General features: G+C 42.1%; 1 long non-coding RNA gene across 2 annotated transcripts; it reads left to right on the top strand.

Moving 5' to 3' along the window:
• Positions 1-14,419: 14,419 nt before the first annotated feature.
• Positions 14,420-18,470, top strand: LOC118120571. 2 transcript variants are annotated; one of them, XR_004698227.2, is made up of 3 exons: positions 14,420-14,497; positions 15,504-15,561; positions 15,857-18,470. It is a non-coding gene; the product is annotated as an uncharacterized LOC118120571 (long non-coding RNA). The 2 variants fall into 2 exon arrangements; XR_004698226.2 differs by having other exon boundaries at positions 14,421-14,513.
• The last annotated feature ends 411 nt before the right edge of the window (positions 18,471-18,881 follow it).

The raw sequence follows: 18,881 nt of genomic DNA, 5'->3' as shown, positions 1-18,881 counted from the left end.
TGCAACAAGTTAAGTCTATGAATCAATGTTTGTTTCACACGTTTATCTGAATTGGGCGAGAGGCGGAGTTCACCCAGGTCGTTAGCGTATCACAGGGCCAAAGTACAGAGACTAAAACATTCACCCAACACCACTGTGCATGTCTGTGGACTGTGGGACCAGAGTAACCGGAGAGAACCCACACACACACACATGGGGAGAACATACAAACTACACACAGAAAGACCAAGCCAGGAATCAAACTGGGAACCTTTTGGCTGTGAGGCGATAGTGCTACTCACAAAACTGCACATTGCCCATTGTCAGTTAATCCAGGGCATCAATTTACTGTAAAATGGTAACAAATTGCAAAAAGAAATTAACAAAAAATATTCAATGACATTTTAGCAAAGTATAAATATGCTTCAACTAACTTTATAAAGTTTCTTGTGTAAAGCAGGTCTCAATACATTGATTATGGTGGCAAAACACAAAATATAAAGTTCGCCCCAGAGTTCACCCCAATTTAAGTCAGAGCAAGTTTTGAACGTGGTCTACAGAACAATTCTTACATATCTTAAAACAACACTACACTACACTGTACACTACTCACACAACAGCAGCAGTTATTTCAGGAGAGACTTTACCAAGAAAAAGCGAACCCCATCAGGACCTTGAATGCAGGTCGTCTAACTTTGAGCCACCAGATGGGAGTCTTGCCTTTCGTTAAACTGGTCCAGCATCGTTCCCTCTGGTATCTGACCCATGTGCTGCTCCATGTTCGGGGGGCTTACAGGCCTCCCACCACCTGCTGCAGAGCTCAGTCCATAATGGTGGAGAGGTGGACACGGTCCAGCCCTGACAGACACAGGTCAGGGAGAGTCAGGGTAAAGGAGGTTAGTCACCTCCGCAGAGAAATCCACACTTTTAGCGCTGAGGGTCTCTGAGCCAGAGGCCACGTCTTCCTGCAGGCGACATATCTGCAGAGACACCATTCAAGTTTGGGCCACGAATTGAAATCTGCCAGACGCTGCCCTCTTCATCCTGTTCTTTATATGTATTCACAGCAGCCATTATACTGCTCATGATATTAATCTATACAATCTCATCCTGTTTAGTCCAAACAAACGGGGTACATGTTAAACACATCACTTCCCCCAAGACACAGGATTTCTTCCCGGGAGGCAGCGACCAGGCGTCGGGGCCTTGACTGCGCTGTGCCTCCACCACACGGTGTAATGTGTTATTTTACAGCCGGTATTTGCATTACACTTTGACGGACAGGAGATAGTATTACTTTATGTGGTCTGCCCTGCTATAGTCTGTCATCATATGGTCCGCATGACATTATATACTGCAGGATACGATCAACTCGGAGCTGCTGACTTGATTTGGTGGTGTCTATAGCCGGCGAATACGATACGAGCTATAAATGCGCATGAGCCATTCTCGAGATGGATGCTGTTGGCAGTGACGGGCGTCCCGTTACAACAGGAACAGTTTGCACAGCAACTCAAACAGCGGGCCTGGTGTGGAGTGATAGGGAAACACAGGAAACATGTCCTTTTATTTACTTTTAATGTGAAACCTCCAGTGAAACAGGCTCCAGCTGTTGTGTTATAATACGGAGTGTAAATGAATTTAAACATGAATTATCCCCTGGAAATGTTATTTGTTTGTGGTTGGAAGAGAATCTGGAATACAACGAATTACATTTATTTAGTGACTGTACTTAAATACATTTCTCATGGATCTGTTTTTTTTTACTTAAGTAGATTTTACTTTTCATTTTTACTCCACTACATATATCAGCAAATATACTTTCTCCTCCACTATATTTTAACAAGGCATTGTGTTCAATGTTGCCCCTTTTTTAAAAGTAAAAAATTCTGATCCAATCAGAGCAAACAGGTAATATTAGACCCCGCCTCCAGCAGCAGCAGAAGAAGAAACACCAGAAATGGATTCAGAAATAAATCATCATAAATTAAAATGACAGAGTTTGTATTATTCTTAAGTAAGTACAGTTAATGCTGTAGTTGACCACTGCATTAGGGAACAGGCTACTCTCTGCAAGTACTTTTACGATCAATACTTCAAGTATATTTTAAAAGAAGCAGTTTCTTTACTTTTACTCTTTAGTATATTTTGTAAAATGTTTCAGAATTTCTTCCACCAAAGATATAATATTATTTTATTATTATTTCCTTCTCTTTGAATAATGTTAAAAACAACCTCTATTTTGGGAAATTGGAAAACTGTGCATTGTTTTAATAAAAAGGAAAATAAACCTTACATTTATAAAATGTATTATGAAAATGAAAGCTGCAGACATAGAGAAGTTTTCTGAAATGGATTAAACATGTTGTTTTTGCTCTTCTCATTATGTGATTTGTGGACAATAATGTTATAATAATATATAATATGCAAGATCACCAGACTTTACTTGAAAAGCTTCTCAAAAGTTTGAGTCAATCGTTCTTTAATCATTCTAATTTTGTACATTTACAAGGTAATTACAAATGTGTCTGTAAAGTCAAAAGTCAAACATTTTTGCAGTTTTTGACAAGTGGCACTTTTGTCAAATGATTGCATGACGGTCATTTCTTTAAATGTATTTTACTGCCATTCCCTCTCCTAATTTCCAGGAATTAAAACTAAACTTCCAGCCCTGCCTGGAAAATGACGCTGTGTATAAACCTTTTGATGCACTTAGATTTCTCATGCTTTGCTTCATCTCAACTGATGTATCTTCCCATAGAACAACATGTTTATTCTAACTCTTACCCACTTGCCAACTAGCTCCTAAAAATAGGACTATGAGCAGCACATTTTGGTTCATTGACCTCAGCGCCGTCAAAACAGCATCCAGTCAGACGGCTGACAGGCCGTCCATCAGCCTGCCAGGTTACCAGTCATCCCACTGACGGGCCTCGTGTTAAATCTGTGTCCAGCACTCATGAATGAGCCCATACCTGCACTGAGATATGAGGTGACGGGTCATTCTGATGAGTCGCAGTCGTACTGTGGCGGCCTCGGCAGCAGCAGGAGCTGCAGGGCGGAGGCCTCAGGGCGTCCAGGCAGGCCAGTGAGTGATGAGGTGATGGTGCACGCAGAGGAGGCCAACAGAACCGACTGGCCACTGACTGAACTCAGCTGAACTGCAGGGCTGCACACATACAGCCATGAATGTTTCCTTTCTCTGCGTTCTGCCTCTTTTCCCCCATCTTTCAGCTGTCCTCTGACTTTCTCACACCTCATTCTGCGATGTTTGTTTGTGTGATCGCCCCCTCACAGCTGATTTCTTCATATACTGGCTCAAAGTGTAGTTTCACCAAGATGAAGAAATGCTGCAGCTCCATACCGCAATTTTTGATAGCAAAGAAATCACGCATCTTAGTTTTGGACCTTGAATTGATTAAAATGTATATTTTGCAGAGATGAAAAAATACATAACTCCAACCTGGGTTGAATCCAAGATTTCTCAAAAGGTGTCTCAGTTTTTTACGTGAAATATCCTCAGAAGTAAAGTGGATCCAACAATAAATCAACAAATATATTCAATAAAATGATTTTCAATCTGTTTCTGTACAACTGTTAGTTGTAAAGATGCCGTTGGCTGGGAGAGCCGTTGTTGAGGGGTCATAAGCTAAACAAAGGCAATAGAGCTGCAATGAAAATAAATAAAACATTATTTTACTTTTACATTACGATACAAGTCACTAACCTAAAAATATTCAAATCTGGGTCGATTCCAAAAAGTCTAGAAAAGTGTTTCTACGTCTTAAAACATAACATGTTGGTTGTTTAACTGAAAAATCCTCAATAAAATCCTGGGAAGTGCAGTCGATCCAACAATAAATCAATCAGTTCAGTTAATAAATGATTTTTATCTGTTCTTGTACGACGGTTAGTTCCAGTGTCAGAATTTAGAGGGTGCCGTTGGCTGCACGTGTTGAGGGGGTCAGCAGCTCACCTCCTCTCATCTCAGCGGAAGAGGGAAACATGTTTTAATAACCAGGGTCTGCAGAGATCAGGGGAGAGGAAACCATTTTTTTCCTCCCGCCCTGCACCGGGGTCAGCCCTCTGTGGGTTGTTATGAAGCCACACACACACACACTTACAACACGCACATAGCCGGCTTGTAATTCTGCAGCACATACACAGGCAGAGTTAAAACCAAGCAAATGCACTCAGGACTTTTAGAAAAGTGTAAAATGGAGCAAAATATTCACTTTAGGCACGAGACAGCCAAGAGGGGACAAACACATTAGGCATATTAAGCCTCACACACACACACACACACACACACACACACACACACACACACACACACACACACACACACACACACACACACACACACACACACACTTACAGCCACCAATACCCCCTTTAAGAGCTCTCCCCAGAAATCCACATAGCTGATGTAATTAGTGATTTTAGAGCTCTGCACTTCATATTACAAGTCATAAACAGACATTCAATACTGGGCTTTGAGAGAGCTGTTTATTCTGGAGTTTTATAGTCCACGCAGGACCCTTCTGTGTTTATTCTCTGAGAACAATAATGCCACTATGCTCCCGGGTTGGAATGCTACTCATTTGTCCAATTAAACACCGAAAATAAATAGAAAAATGGAGCCGTCTTGTTCTGGGCCACAGTTTCTGCTCCAGAAACACTTTAACAACGGCCCTCTGCTCAGGGATTTACAGGGTGGCGTTGGCTTGATGAAATTACATGGAGTTGCATGTTTGCTAAAGGTTTAATCTGTGTTATTATCTTAATAGGCCACAGCATGAATGTGGATTAGAGAAGCAAAACACCGATTGTGCACTAAAGTGGAAAATACTGGAGGAATTGAAGTCTGTTAGTCGACTTTAAGTTTTTTTTTTCCTTGGAACAATGGGGACGATAAATGGGAACGATTAAACGTTTTTGCATGAGGGTTTAACTCCGATGACAAACTAAAGATCCTCTGGAGGAGATTGTTATGAAAAAAGGGAGTAAATTAAAGTCAGAAAATAGTGACAGTGAGTTTTACAAATTTTAAATATGACACAATTTGCTGAAAAATAACAGTTTGTATATCGACAAGGTGAAGGGTGCAGAGCGATTTTAAATAACATGGAGTTAGAGCGTGGTCACTATTAGAGCCGTGATTTAGGAGCGAGACGCTGACCCACAATCCTCCTGACAGACATGCAATTTCCTGTGTGAGAAAACACTAACTTAATCCATACAGCAAAGAAATCCACGGACAGAAACTATTTGTGAATGAGTAATAGTCAAACCACTGGCAGAGAATGTCAGACGAGAGACGGTCAGACTGTCACTGCTCAAGAGTTATAACTCACATTTTCCTACCAAAACCCACGGCTATTTACTTTTACGGTATTTCCTGTGAAAATCCATAAACACAGACAGGACAATTGGCCTGAAAAGTTGACTTACTTTATGTAATACCACATATCTGCAGGCACACATCATAAATATCCCGCACCAACACACACACACACACACACACACACACACCACTTCTGTGTCTGAAGCAGAGTCAAATGTTTCACCCAAGCTCTGACATCATCATAAATCTTTCAGTAAATTATTAAAAAAATACATTAAACTTGGTTTAAATCTTTGAATCAAGATAGAAACATGCTAGTTCAGATCATTAGTATTTCATATGATCACAATGGGAGTTTATGTAAACAGAAACAAGGGCCAAGTGTTTTCTTCTTTAATATTTCAGCATTGTCACGTGTCACCACAACATATTTGGTTCAGCTCATAGATGTGTTTATCTGAGCGCCGAGTGCAAAATCAGATTGATAATAATCACTTGATATCAGTCGTATCAGTATTTATTTTACAGACAAAAATGCGAAAAGACGTGTATTTATGTTTGTTATTTATGTTAACGTCAAACAATGTGAAAGAAAGTAAAAGAAGAAAATGCTGGATCTGACCCCTGATCTGGATCAGCAACAAAATTAAGGTAATTTCTTGGGTTGAACTCAATTGAGTAATATTTGCGTAATCCTGCTAACTAACAAAGAAACGCAGCGGAAAACAAAGCATCCTTAATTGGTGGAGGTGAATATCAAGCCTTAATTACTTGTTTTTATTTTGTCACAAGGGTTTGATAACAACATCTAACGAATCACTGACAATTTTGTTTTTATATATAAATACATATATCTGATATATCATATCGGAAAAGCTGTACTCCCTTATCGGCCCTAAAAATCCATATGCGTCGGCCTCTTATAAAAAGACAAAAAGTGTAGCTTTAAATCTTATTTAACTAAAACCTCTAGTTTTATGGAAAACAAAAAAACTATACCTCTAGTTTAGTGTTAAAGGAAATGCTTATAAATGATGTGGCACAGTAGATGAGTAAATTGAAAGAAAACAAGAGGGAAAGCACATTTCTCTGCCACGGCTAATGCTCTATCTCACCATTTTAAAGAATCTGCTTCAAAATATAATTGGTTAATCTTTGGATTGTGTCCCAACCCTCCACACAACTTCATGGAAATCATTTCATTGTTTTTTGCATAATTCTGCTGAAAATAAACCAACAAACAAATGCTAAAAAATCTTTTTCTGGCATAATCCACCAGATAGAAAAAGTTCCACCATCATTGCTGCCTCTGTATGTTTAATACACCTGTTTTCTACCAGTCTACAACATCAGACTCACTCTTTGTTTCCCTGCAGACCGAGTGTTGTCCTTCCTTGGTGGCTCAGCAGAAAACCAAAACAGCCAATTACCAAGTTCCATTCATCCGTTTGACCCAAACATCCTCCGGGGCTTTAACACAGACATGATCAGTGGTCCATCCCTGCAGTCACGTCCACGCCTCCGTGTTTGGTCTAGCATTGGATCAAGGTGTCAAAACTACCGTGGAGTCCGTGAGAGGAAACAAGGAATAATCAGGAAAAATGAGAAACAATGTGAAGAATGCCTGTGAAGTCTGGTTGGTGGTGAAGCTCTACATCTGGACGGGGTACGACACCCAAAGGGGAAAAGGTCAATGGCTGTTTTAAGCCTTCAGCAAGGATATGGTTATTAGCCTGGAGCAGGAAGAAAGCCTCTGATGGGAGGGTTGCCAGTTAGGGTCAGATGATGGAGTTGAAAAATATGGAAGGAGAAGGTTCAACGCTCAGCAGCTCTAAACAAGTCGAACGTCTGTGTAACCTTTAACAATCGTATGCAACGTATTCCTTCAAGGACACATTACAAAACATCAAAAATATCTCATCTGGAGTGAAACAATAGCCTGATAATTCAAATCACACAGAGAGCTGGGGAGACAGAGTGATTTGAACCACAAGTATTGGAACAAGAAACTGGAACAATGGAAACTCTGGTGGAACCTGAGGGAACGTGTGATGCTGGGAGCTGGTTGGAGAATTGGGAGCAGGTGGATGATGACTGAGGCCTGGAAACACTGAGGGAATCCATGGGTAAGTATAACATTTTCTTTTTAAACCAAATGACATAAGTGATGCTTCGTTTGTCATATCTCAGCTCAGGGTAAACAAACATTGTGAATAGGGAAAAATCCCCACATGCATTTGCAGATCTGCCACAGTAAAGCAAAAACAACGGCCGATTGTGAGGCCAGCCCGAGTTTCAGCTCTTGGAGCAAAACACTTAGCCTTTTGGGCAATTGTTTTTTATACACACATTCACAGAACTATGCATTCATTTGCAAACACAGATTCTGAATTCACATTTGCAGATTTCCGTATGCATTTGCAAATCTGAAACTCTAAATCCATTATGTGAGCTGCAACAAAATCTATCAACCATGAATCCCAGATAATCAGTGAACTTAAATAAAAAATGATGGCCTCGTCAGCTGAACTTACATCAGTGATTTCAATGACTGTACTGTTCTGGTTGAATTAGTGTTTGGTCCTGGTCCCAGATTCAGCTGTAACTCCAGACTGAACCCTGTTAAAATCTGCCCTAATATCCCAAGTGGGGAAAGGCTCTGAAATCTTTTATGAGGGCAGCATGTCTCTTAAACTGAGGTGTGTCACAATCTGTCTGACACGTCAGATTCGCCTCCGGGCTGAGGAACAGACCCATGACATGGGTGATGTGGCTGCTCCCTTTAAAGACTTTTGAGGGGGGGTGGAACGAGGGATGAAAAATAGCTGCGAGGGAAACATAGACCCTGTCGACCCCTTCACCAACGCTACCAGAACCACCTCCACCTCCACCGCCGCCACCCGGAGACCACCCAGATAGAATAGTGAGCTGTCAATCATTTCATTTCGAGGATAAACACTGCAGTGTTTTGTTTCTTGGTGAAGTATTGCTCTATATTTCTTAAAGCCATTTAAAGGATATATTGCTGCAGTGTGCGAGTTCTTTATTTATCTATATGTGCAAGGGTTCGCTTTTCTCTGAAGAGCGTCCTAAATCAATGTTTAACTTAATGCTTACATTTTTTATTTTTCTAACCCCCAAAAATTCAGAAAGAGTCCCTCAGACTTTTATACAACTTTCCCTGTGTAGAAATACACATTTTAAAAGACTTTAGATATCAAGTATAATCGATATTGTGCAGATATATTTTAAATAGCTAATGCATTTATGATAAACACCCCTATTTGCATGTCTGCATTGTGAATTTACTGGCAAATCTCTGCAGTTTGCATCCCCCCGTGTCCTGTTGCAAGAGCTGCTGCAGATTTATAGGCAGTGTCATCAAGTTAAACAGGTATTCTGAGGATAAGGGGATATTGATCAGCTTAATAAAGACAGCCTTGAAATGCTGGCTAATCATCGCCATGACTAACATACACACACACACATCGGGGTCAGGCGAGGGCACAGGCAGTGTGTGTCTCCAGAGTGTGTGTTGACTCTCAGGGGCAGGTTGTCTGTCAGCGCAGAGGCTTGAACTCCGAGCTCGCCATAATCCCTCTGTCAATGACTGGACCTCCTGCCAGTAACACACACACACACACACACACACAGACACACACAGACACACACTCACCAACTCCTGACCAACCAATCAACCCACCAACCTGGAGTTTTAGCATCAGTCCAAACATAACCCACAGCCTCGGTGAAGACCACCGCACAGCTTTCTGGCATCTGGCTAATCTAGGGAGATTTAGGAGAAGTTGATGTAAACGGCGTTCCTTTCATGTAATGACAGTCAAATTACATATCGGAAAACACTGAGGACCACTCACGACTGAGCTGTGAGACTGGCACCATGTGGTTCGGATGGGAAGCCATTGTGGCAGCGGGATGTTGAAATCCCAGCATGATGTGTCAATGCCGAAGAGTTTTTATGGAGCAGATTTCAACGAGGAGCAACAAACTGATATTATTTCATATATGAACAGTGATGGAGGGTCTGCAGACTCAATAGTAGAACATGCACATCATGAGAAAACACCACTCTTTGTCCCTTATAGTGCACAACACATCTAAGTTCATACCAGTGATATTTTTACTTTTCAGCCCACAGCCCCCCCACACACATTGTACATGACTGTATTTATCTACAGTGTGTAAAAGTAAGTAATTAGATAAAGTTAATTTAATAGCATCTTTCTCAAACCAATGTAACAAAGGGCTTCACATAAGTAAATGAACTCCAGTAAGTACAACTACACAATAATTATATCCAATACAATAAGAACAATAAGAGACAAAAGTTTGTGAATACATTTGTTTTCAGTTGTTTTAAAGGCTTCAACAGATTCTGCTGAGTATTTCATGATGTTGGCACCACAACATCAATCAATCAAATTGTATTTGTATAGCCCATATTCACAAATCACCATTCTTTTTCATAGGGCTTTCACAAGGCGTGACATCCTCTTCAAAAGCGTGATCACCTTTAGTTTTTAAACACGGGACGACCAGGTCAGAGGAGCTGAGTGACCCACTCGGGCTGTACAGATGGAGCAGGTCAGGGATGTAAATAGGGACCTTAGTGAAAGTTCGTCTGTACTGACATGAACTAAAGTCAGAGTCTGTGGAGAAAGAAGGGAACCACATTGAACATAATGGTGCAGGATTTGTATCTAGTGGTCTAAAACATTCAAATCACTGGTACTTTAAGGTGGCGTCATGTTTACAGTCCCCTGTGACCTCATAATTCAGCTTCTGGTGGATAAAGATTTATGATTAAATTATAGGTTACTGAAAATCAAGCCAAAGGTGCAATGGGGCAACAATAAATGTGTGAAATATTTTACCAAAAACATATATTTTTAAATGAATAGGTTGAATTTTGATTTGACTTTGAAAATTTAACCATGAGTCTGAACAGACTTGTAGCTTTTCAGTTCTACAGTATTTGGCCTGAATTATGCAGACATTTGAATACATGCATTATGGGCCTGTCATTATTGAGCATATCATTCCAAAACTATGGACCTTAAACTGCTGAAAGCCATAAAGTTGCACACTTTTGGAACCTGGCTGCAGGGATTGGCTCAATTTCAGTTGCATTAGTGAGGTCCGACTCTGATGGGCGAGGGAAACTACTCCTTCAAGGAAGTTGCTCTATGCACTGGGTCATACTGAAAAAGAAGATGTTCTTTCCTGGACCATTGCTGCACAATTAGAGGCGTTGATTTTACACATCAAGGCCTGTTTACAAGGTTTGTATTGTGTTGAGGAGAACTACTGCATGTGTGAAACAAAGTTGTGCGAAACCTTTTGTGGCTCCAGAGGGAGCAGTGTAAAATATGATAAATTGACAGTGGTGAGACTGCAGCTCTGAAAATGAAAAACATCTGGGTGTGTGGAGCTCGAAAGAAGTGAGTTTAGCAGACGTGTGTGTAGACTGTGCTTCATGTCTACTGAAGACAGATCTAGGCCACATTACATTGAACATGTCCACATACTTTTGGACATATTGTGAATGTCTTTGTTCAATAGAGATTCAAGGTGTTTGCTGGACAATAATCTTTCTAAAATATTGTAAATATTGTCACGAGTCAAATTGTTCCCAATGCCACACACACACACACACACACACACACACACACACACACACACACACACACACACACACTAATCTTTCTATCCTCATCTAATAACACTTCTGACTTGGCCAGTATTGGAGACTCCAGGGGGGTCTTCCTTGTCAAAGAATGCAGCTCCAGCCACACGCACACACACACACACACACACACACACACACACACACACACACACACACACACACACACACACACACACACACACACACACACATGAAAGCCCCCATAGAAAAAAGGCAGAGGCGCTGCTTCATATTAGAGTTTAATTAAGTTAAAAGACCTCTCTCCACCTCTCTTGCTCCATAGTCCAATAACTCAATTGAAGCCGTCTATTCTTTCATGGCTGTGAGCTGGCGTTCCTGCTGCCTGGGATCACAGGCCATGAAGAGCAGATTGTGGCATCGCTGCCCCGACAGCCGCCGCCGGCCATCGCTGATGTCTCACTCATGCGAATAACTCAATAAGACTATTACACGAGCCTCCCTCTGTCCACAAACCTTTCCCTTGCTTTGTCTCTGGTGCCCCCGCCTTTTGTTTTCTTTTCATTCTACCTGCTCTCATCTCCGATCTGCCTTCTCCTCTCCGACAGTGTCCGAGCTTTACTTTCCGAGGTTCAAGTTTGGCCCTCCAGCCAAAGGTTCAGGCTCACAGCTGCCAAGACAAGCTGGTTGGACTCTTTTATTTCGAACTTAGAATATGTTTTGTTTGTTTTAGATCTATTCTTAAAGGCCAACCGTCAAACGCATAATATATGGAAGAATATACAATGATTGAGGGTTCAGCAAAAACATAAAATCGCAAGAAATCCGATCAAATGCTGACGTCTTGCAATTTGACATCAGTTGGAGCCAGAGGCTGCACAGTGGTGATCGTGGAGTGGAGCTGCAATTTCATGACGTAACTAAAAGTAATGAATTACTAGAAGAATTTACATTTGAATCGGTGTAATAAGCAAATATATCTAAAATGAGAGAAACAATCTTTGACGAAAACGTATTTGACATGTACTTTTGGTCAAAAAAGATGTCCCATTTGCTAACATGGAGGAGGCGGGATTTATGACCTATACTCCAGCCAGCCATCAGGTGGCGATTAAGACGCTTTGGCTTCACTTTTGGAGAGCTGTCATGCCCTCCATCTTTATATACATACATATATATAGTTGATTTCTCTTTTTTCTTTGGCCCCTGTTCCATCCACTAACATGGAGGAGGTGGCGTTTAAACCTATGCTGCAGCCATCCACCAGGGGATGATCAAGATGTTTTGGCCTAATTTGAGGAGCTGTCATGTCGTCCATCTTCATATATTTGCTATGGTTTGAACATGTTTATCAAATATTGCTATGGGTGTTTAAAATCTGCAGAGTTAGAATTTGTAAATACTCAAATTAAAGTCAATACTTCAGCTCGGTTGAGATATATCTGTAGCCAATATCACCAAATCCCAACATGCATTACATCAAGGCAGGTTACATTGTAAGATTGTAAAGGGATAAGGGCATTAAATAGGGCAGTGTGGTGAATTTTTCATTTTAATTCTAGTAATCATTGTTTTTACATTTGAAAAGTGTTGATCATATTCCGATGACCATAGACCAGAGCTCCATAGACTTTATCCCCAAATCCCTATATGTTCTTATATTTTTCCAAGTTCCTGTTGTATAATATATGTTGTATAATATCCTTCAGTCACCTGCACCGGTCAATTCTCCTGAACACCATCATGAATCTGATAACACTTTAGCCCTGGCTTTTCACTCTAGTCTTTACCAGTTTGTTCTTTCATTTACATTATGCCTGTGTGCCTTGTGTTAATTCCTGTTTCCTGTGCTCCAGATTCACCAACCTGCTCCTGTTCCCTCTCTGCTACGTCCAGCCTTCGTCTGCCTCCTGTCTGACCTCCATGGATCACCTGTTGGTATTTAAAGATTCTGTTCAGCCAAGCAGCCTCAATCTTCTACCTGTGGATAATCGACAGGACCAATTTGAACATTTTAATGGTACAATAAACATTTGATTCAACAGCTAAAACCTTTTGCATGAACAGAAGTAAAAGAGAAAATTGTCAGGTTGATGACAGGCTCCTCACATTTCAAGTTGGTCCTCGGAAATTCAGCTCCTCCGAGTGAGAAACAATATTTGAATTTCATAACTTAAAAGAAAAAAAGTGTTGGCTGCCCTTTCATCCTTTCACACCCGTGTATTTCCACCTCCTCTTCCTGCATTGCTTCCTGTCTTTTTCACCACCTCTCCTCCTTTTTTTGTCACTCTATCCCTCCTTCTTCCTCCTGTTCGTTTACAGTCTCATTGCTCCTTTCCTCCCCATCCTCCTCCACAGTGACAGATCTCTGCTGAGCCGATAACCCCCTTTTTTTAGTTTTTTGGGCTGTTTAAACACGAGCAGGCCTCGTCTCCAGAGGTCGCGGCTGTGGACGCGATCGGATGTCAGGGAGAGATAGAAAAAGAGATCAGAAATCTCTTTGAAAAATTCCACACTTGTGTTATCATTATCAGGAAAAGAGAGGAGAGGGCTTCAGCTGCAGCAGAGATGAGATAAGCTGCATGTGGGGGAGATCATTAGATAGAAAGGCCTTTGCTCTTTACCTCCATTTCTATCTGTCAAAGTCTTTCATTCTCAGTATCCCCTTTACTTTAAACACCTACGGCGGGGGTTTTAACTTCTCAAGTAACATTTTATCTGGCTAACATGCTGTGAAATGGGCGATACATTTTTCTCCTTGCGCAGAGCGACTCCCACGGTTCGATTACATCGCCTTGGCAGCACATTTTATTTTATTCCCCCCAAATTACCGTGTCAGAAAAAGGGAAAGAAAAATCTATGAAGCCGTATAAATCCGTCATTCATCACACTAATGTTTAAAGTCCACTGAAAGTCGATGTTGATTCAAGCCCTGAGTATTTCATCCCCGGCCTTAGCTGAAAAAGCAAAAAAGAGCCGACGATGTAACTGCTGTGTTGAGGGTTATGTTTAGCCTCAGATAAATCAGAGCCCTGGAAATGAAACGATTCGGGATGAGGCTGCTTCTGAATTCTGGCGGCGTGGGGGTGTTGAGAGGGTTAAGGACCACTATCCGCTGGTGGTAGAGGTGGTGGGGGTCTCCCGGGCAGAGTGCCATCGACCGGTGGGGGGGCCTCGTACTGACGCTGCCTCATTCCCCGCTTGAATAGAATATAAATTTACTCCCGTGGAGATTAACCACCCGTATCGCATGAGAGCGTCGTGTGTCCGGATTGTAAAAATAAAGTGTGTGTGACACCACCGCTGCTTTCACTTCCTCTCACTGCACACTTGTGGCACATTTTTGTTTGGTTGGGTAAGAGTATCTTGTTCGGCACCCCAGAGATACCGGGAACGGATACGTGTGCGGGTTGCGCAGATGGGACAGCAAGGCAGGGAAGGGACAGGAGCGTCGGAAGGTGAGAGACGCGGATGTCCAGTCCTAACGAGACGCGGTAACTCAGGTCAGAGAGGAGAGCTGTGAGTTATGACCTTTGAAGCCATGCTGGGGTTAAGTGTTTTCATTCCCAAACCAGCTGACACTCAAATGGAGAGTGCGTGGACAGCTTGATGTGTCCGCGGCACGATTTATGACCATGATCATTGTCTTTGTTATTTTTGCCGTCTGAACTCGTCCGATTATCTTCATAGACTTGGATTTTCCTGTTGACACTCAGGTGGCAGGATAAGAGTCAACAGGCTGAGATATCAGCGTAGGAACTGAAGTGACCCGGGGCCTTGGCTGACATTTGGCATTTGGGATTTTAATTAGTATAAGAGTGACCCTTTAACACGTGAACCCTCATCTGCCGGAGTGGGTTTCTGTTTGACGTAATGAAGCCAGGAGTTGGGTTGTGTTCGATTTGACTGATAACGCTCTCATGTTTTGCCGGTGGAGCTCTTTTTTCAGCCCCCTCATCCACCTCCGGCACAAAACTAAATTTGGTCACATGTCTTGGATCAGCCTCAGCCGCTTGCTCGAGCGACACTGTTTCCATGTGGCTCGACTCTGTCAGGACATCCAACTTTCCAGAAAGCTTCCCTGCAAAATATTGATCTCATCACCAAGTTTATTTACTTGGTGATGGATGTTAGGGGTAATTTGTCTCGACTTTGAGTAAATCCATCTCTCGTGTGGAGGCAGTTGTGTGACAGATTTAGGCAAACGGCGTTCCCACTAAATACTGTGTGAGGGGATGAGCTCAAGCATTAAGTAGAGGTTAATTCAATTTACTGACTTTTTCATTTTGGGGATTTTTTATTGCTTGAAGATTGTCATAAATGTTTGAATGAGTAACAATAACAGGTATAATGTATATTAAGATCAATGCAAAATATAGATAACCTGACTGACATCCATGCCGTTGTCCAACCACCAACATGCAACATTTTCCACCGGCTGCAAATCACCTCGTGAAACTGTCTTGTAACTCAGCAGCTCTTAATTCAGTCCTGTCTTGCAAACTGTAGACTCACCACAAGGAGGAGCTGTTTGGTCATAATGAAAACCTGTGCCAGGTAAACAGAGGTACATCAGTAACATTTTTCGACTAACAAACGTAGACAACATCACCACCTTCAGGTCAATTAAAGAAGGCTGTTTTTGTGTATTAGAGCTAAGTAGTTGCAAATGATTTTAACCATTTTATGATGCATGTAGCAATTTGGACTAGATTTCTTTTCGAGAACATCAGTGGTAAAGCTGACCCTACATTTGACAATTTCTTTTGTATCTGGTTCCTAATATGTTTTTATGGTCTGCTATGCTCTGTTTTACTGTTTGTACCATCCAAAGCACGTTTTAATTTAGCTCTCATTCACAGACACATACCTGCATATCAGACACAGGAGCGTTTGGGGTTCGGTGTCTCGCTCAAGGACACTTTGACGTCGTCAGCAGGAGCTGCCAACCCTATCAGATGACCAGTTCTATCTGCTCAGCATTGATATGGTGAATTAGTAAACGTTAATAAGGAAGCATTAGCAGAAATCCTGAGGACCTGAGTTTGAGGTCCTACCGATTGTATTAATCACCTTTCTAATTTCCATTCAGCCATTTACTCTGTATCTGTCCACCGATTACTGCTTCTCTACACCTCAATCTCCTGCACTCACTCCATTGCCCTCTCTCTTTCCACACGTCTTTCTCTGAATATCTCCGTCCATCTCACTAGGAGAGCAGAGATGCTGAGAGCTGGGCTCATAAATTTTGCCTGGTATGAAACAGAAGATGCCTTCCCTGGACGACTAGAAGGTTTTTCATCACCGGAGCCTTTTTAGTGCCATCCATTCCCACCGCCGCATGTCACCAAAACTCAAGTCCAGGCCACGTGTTTATGTCTGTGTATTCAGGACGGGGCAGTCTGCATGCACAGCAGCAGGGAAGAAGACGAGTGGAGTGAATTGTCGATGAACAGAATGAACAGGATGATGAGGAGTGAAGAAGCAAAGAGCAGTTTATAAACAGATCAAATGTTTGGGGTTATTGTTTGAGAAAAAGACCATGAAAACAAAAATTGTGTGGTCATTTACTGACAAGATTAACTCGCAGTTGATGGGAAGGTTTTCACGACAGGGTGCCAACAAATAAACACAATTCAGAGATGACACCTCCCCTGTGGGGTGGGCACGACGGACGGACAGCGCCATTCCGCGAATTCCTCCGGGGTGATCCGGTGTCAGATGGTCCCAGCTTTTCTGTCTTGGCCCTCAAGGGACGGAAAGGTTATCCCGTTCTGCGAGAAACACAAATATGGAGGCATGGGGAGGTTGTGTGGGACAGCTGGGGCCTTAATCTCAAATCCACACCAGCCGTTACACGGCACTGGCAGATCACAGTGAGTCATGTGATAGCAGTGTGAAAATGAGACAATTCCTTTTAGGATACGTACAAATCAATTTGCTCACAGCGGTGGTGCCTGGTTACATCGATCAAGCAATTTAACAACAGAAGGAAGCTGGTGATGGAAGTTTGGTATCAAACTAAACAATTACATGAAAATTACACAATAAACACATGTGTCATTATCATGCAGAGAACCTTTGTGACGTCATGTTGCGGTTCTGTTAATCTGCAGATAATCAACAGCTCAAGCCTCCTCTACACCACAGACATCAGCAGCGAGGTGCTGGATGACTTTGTGCGTCAACAAACTTCATAAAAATCAATCCATACACTTCTTTATGGCATCCGTCCTTATTTCACAAATAATATGTATTTCTTTTTCACACGCTGCATTGAGATATATGGCGCGGGCTCAGCAGTTAGAAAAGGTTGTTCCCTAACAAGAAGGTCTGCGGTTTGATCCCTGGCTCCTCCGTTCTGCATTCCCAACTGTCCTTGGCAAGATGCTCAATGCCAATTTCGGTGAAAGAAAAAATGCTGCGTATAGAAGCACTATATGTGTGTGTGAACGGGTGAATGTGACTTAAAGCACTTGAGTGTTATGACTAGAAAAGCACTATATGAATAAAAGTCCCTTTTTGAAGCGTGGGCACTAAAGCAACTGGAGGCACTAATCTGAGAAACAAGAAGGAGCATAACTTGATGCAGGGAAATCTATGATCCGTCCCCAGAGGTATGAAGTGTCCCGCTTCATCAGCTTGTCCTGTCCAATGCCAAGTTAAATCTTTACCCTCTCTCCCCTCATCTGTTACCATCTCAGCACGCTCGAGGCTTATTTGGGGACTGTGATAAAAATAACGTGCCAGAACAGATGGCGTTAGCGCTGAACACATGCGAAGAACCATATAGCAAATGGTTGAGAACCGATGAAGCAAATGTTGAAATCTCTCCCTGTATTTTTTTTTTCCTCTGATCAAGACTGATCTCTGAGAATGGCAGGCAGGTGCGCAATTCAGTCTGAAGTCTCACGAGTCCTCCGGAGACGCTCATCACTCTTCCTAATTCTTAAAGCCACTCAAACACCCACTTAGCATTCGTGCACATGAGAGCAGGAGTTAAAAAAGCAGAGTGAGAGTGTGAGAGTGAGAGGAGGCAGAAAGGGAGAAATGCAAACAGACAACCGGAGAACAGACACAGGGGCTGATAGACGGACACTCATGCCAGCCGGCCACCACAGGGTGTCTGTGTACACCAAGTGATTTATGTGTGACCGAGGATGCAGACAGCAGAGGGGGGTGTGGAGGGCAGACTCAAGATCCCTGCTGGATCTTACAGAGATGAAGAAGTGCAGGAAGTGTATATCAAGTCAAACGTTGCGATCTCGTAGGGAGTGTCGATACAGTCTCACATCCAGATGTTTTACTCATCAAGTTCCCTTGATGCAAACTGTAGTATTGTAGGTGAAACTGTTGAGGAATTTTTGACCATCCTCACACATTACTGTATATGCCACTAAATATTAATGCATTGTAGTGTCTACATTTAGGGACTTTCATATCTAACTCAGATGCACCAGACAGAGAGACACCAACTTCAACTCTCACCAACTTTAACTCTTTTGCGTATTTCACCAGTGGCAAGACGTAAGGACACAATGTGATTTAGTTATGCCTATACTTTAGGCTTAACTATCCAATAGGATGTGAACACCTACATGTAACATAGAGAGTGACAGCAATTGTAGCCATTCATGGATGTGCTGTTGGAATGGGTGACACAAGTAGAGGAAGATATATGGGGATACTGTGGGAGACATCTTCAGACTTGGGGGTGACAATTGCTCATGTTACTCTGTTAGCGTTTGTATATTGTTTCACCTTCTACATTAAAATCTTCTGCATGAGACATCAGCTGCTGCCTGAGTTCTCCTTTCTCTCCTGGTCTAACTTGCATGCATTGGACGCATCATCCGAATTGCTGCTCATTCATTTTAAATAGGGCGA

Source organism: Hippoglossus stenolepis, chromosome 13 (genome assembly GCF_022539355.2).
Source record: "Hippoglossus stenolepis isolate QCI-W04-F060 chromosome 13, HSTE1.2, whole genome shotgun sequence".
Lineage (NCBI taxonomy): Eukaryota > Metazoa > Chordata > Actinopteri > Pleuronectiformes > Pleuronectidae > Hippoglossus > Hippoglossus stenolepis.
This window is presented reverse-complemented; position numbering and strand designations above follow the sequence as displayed.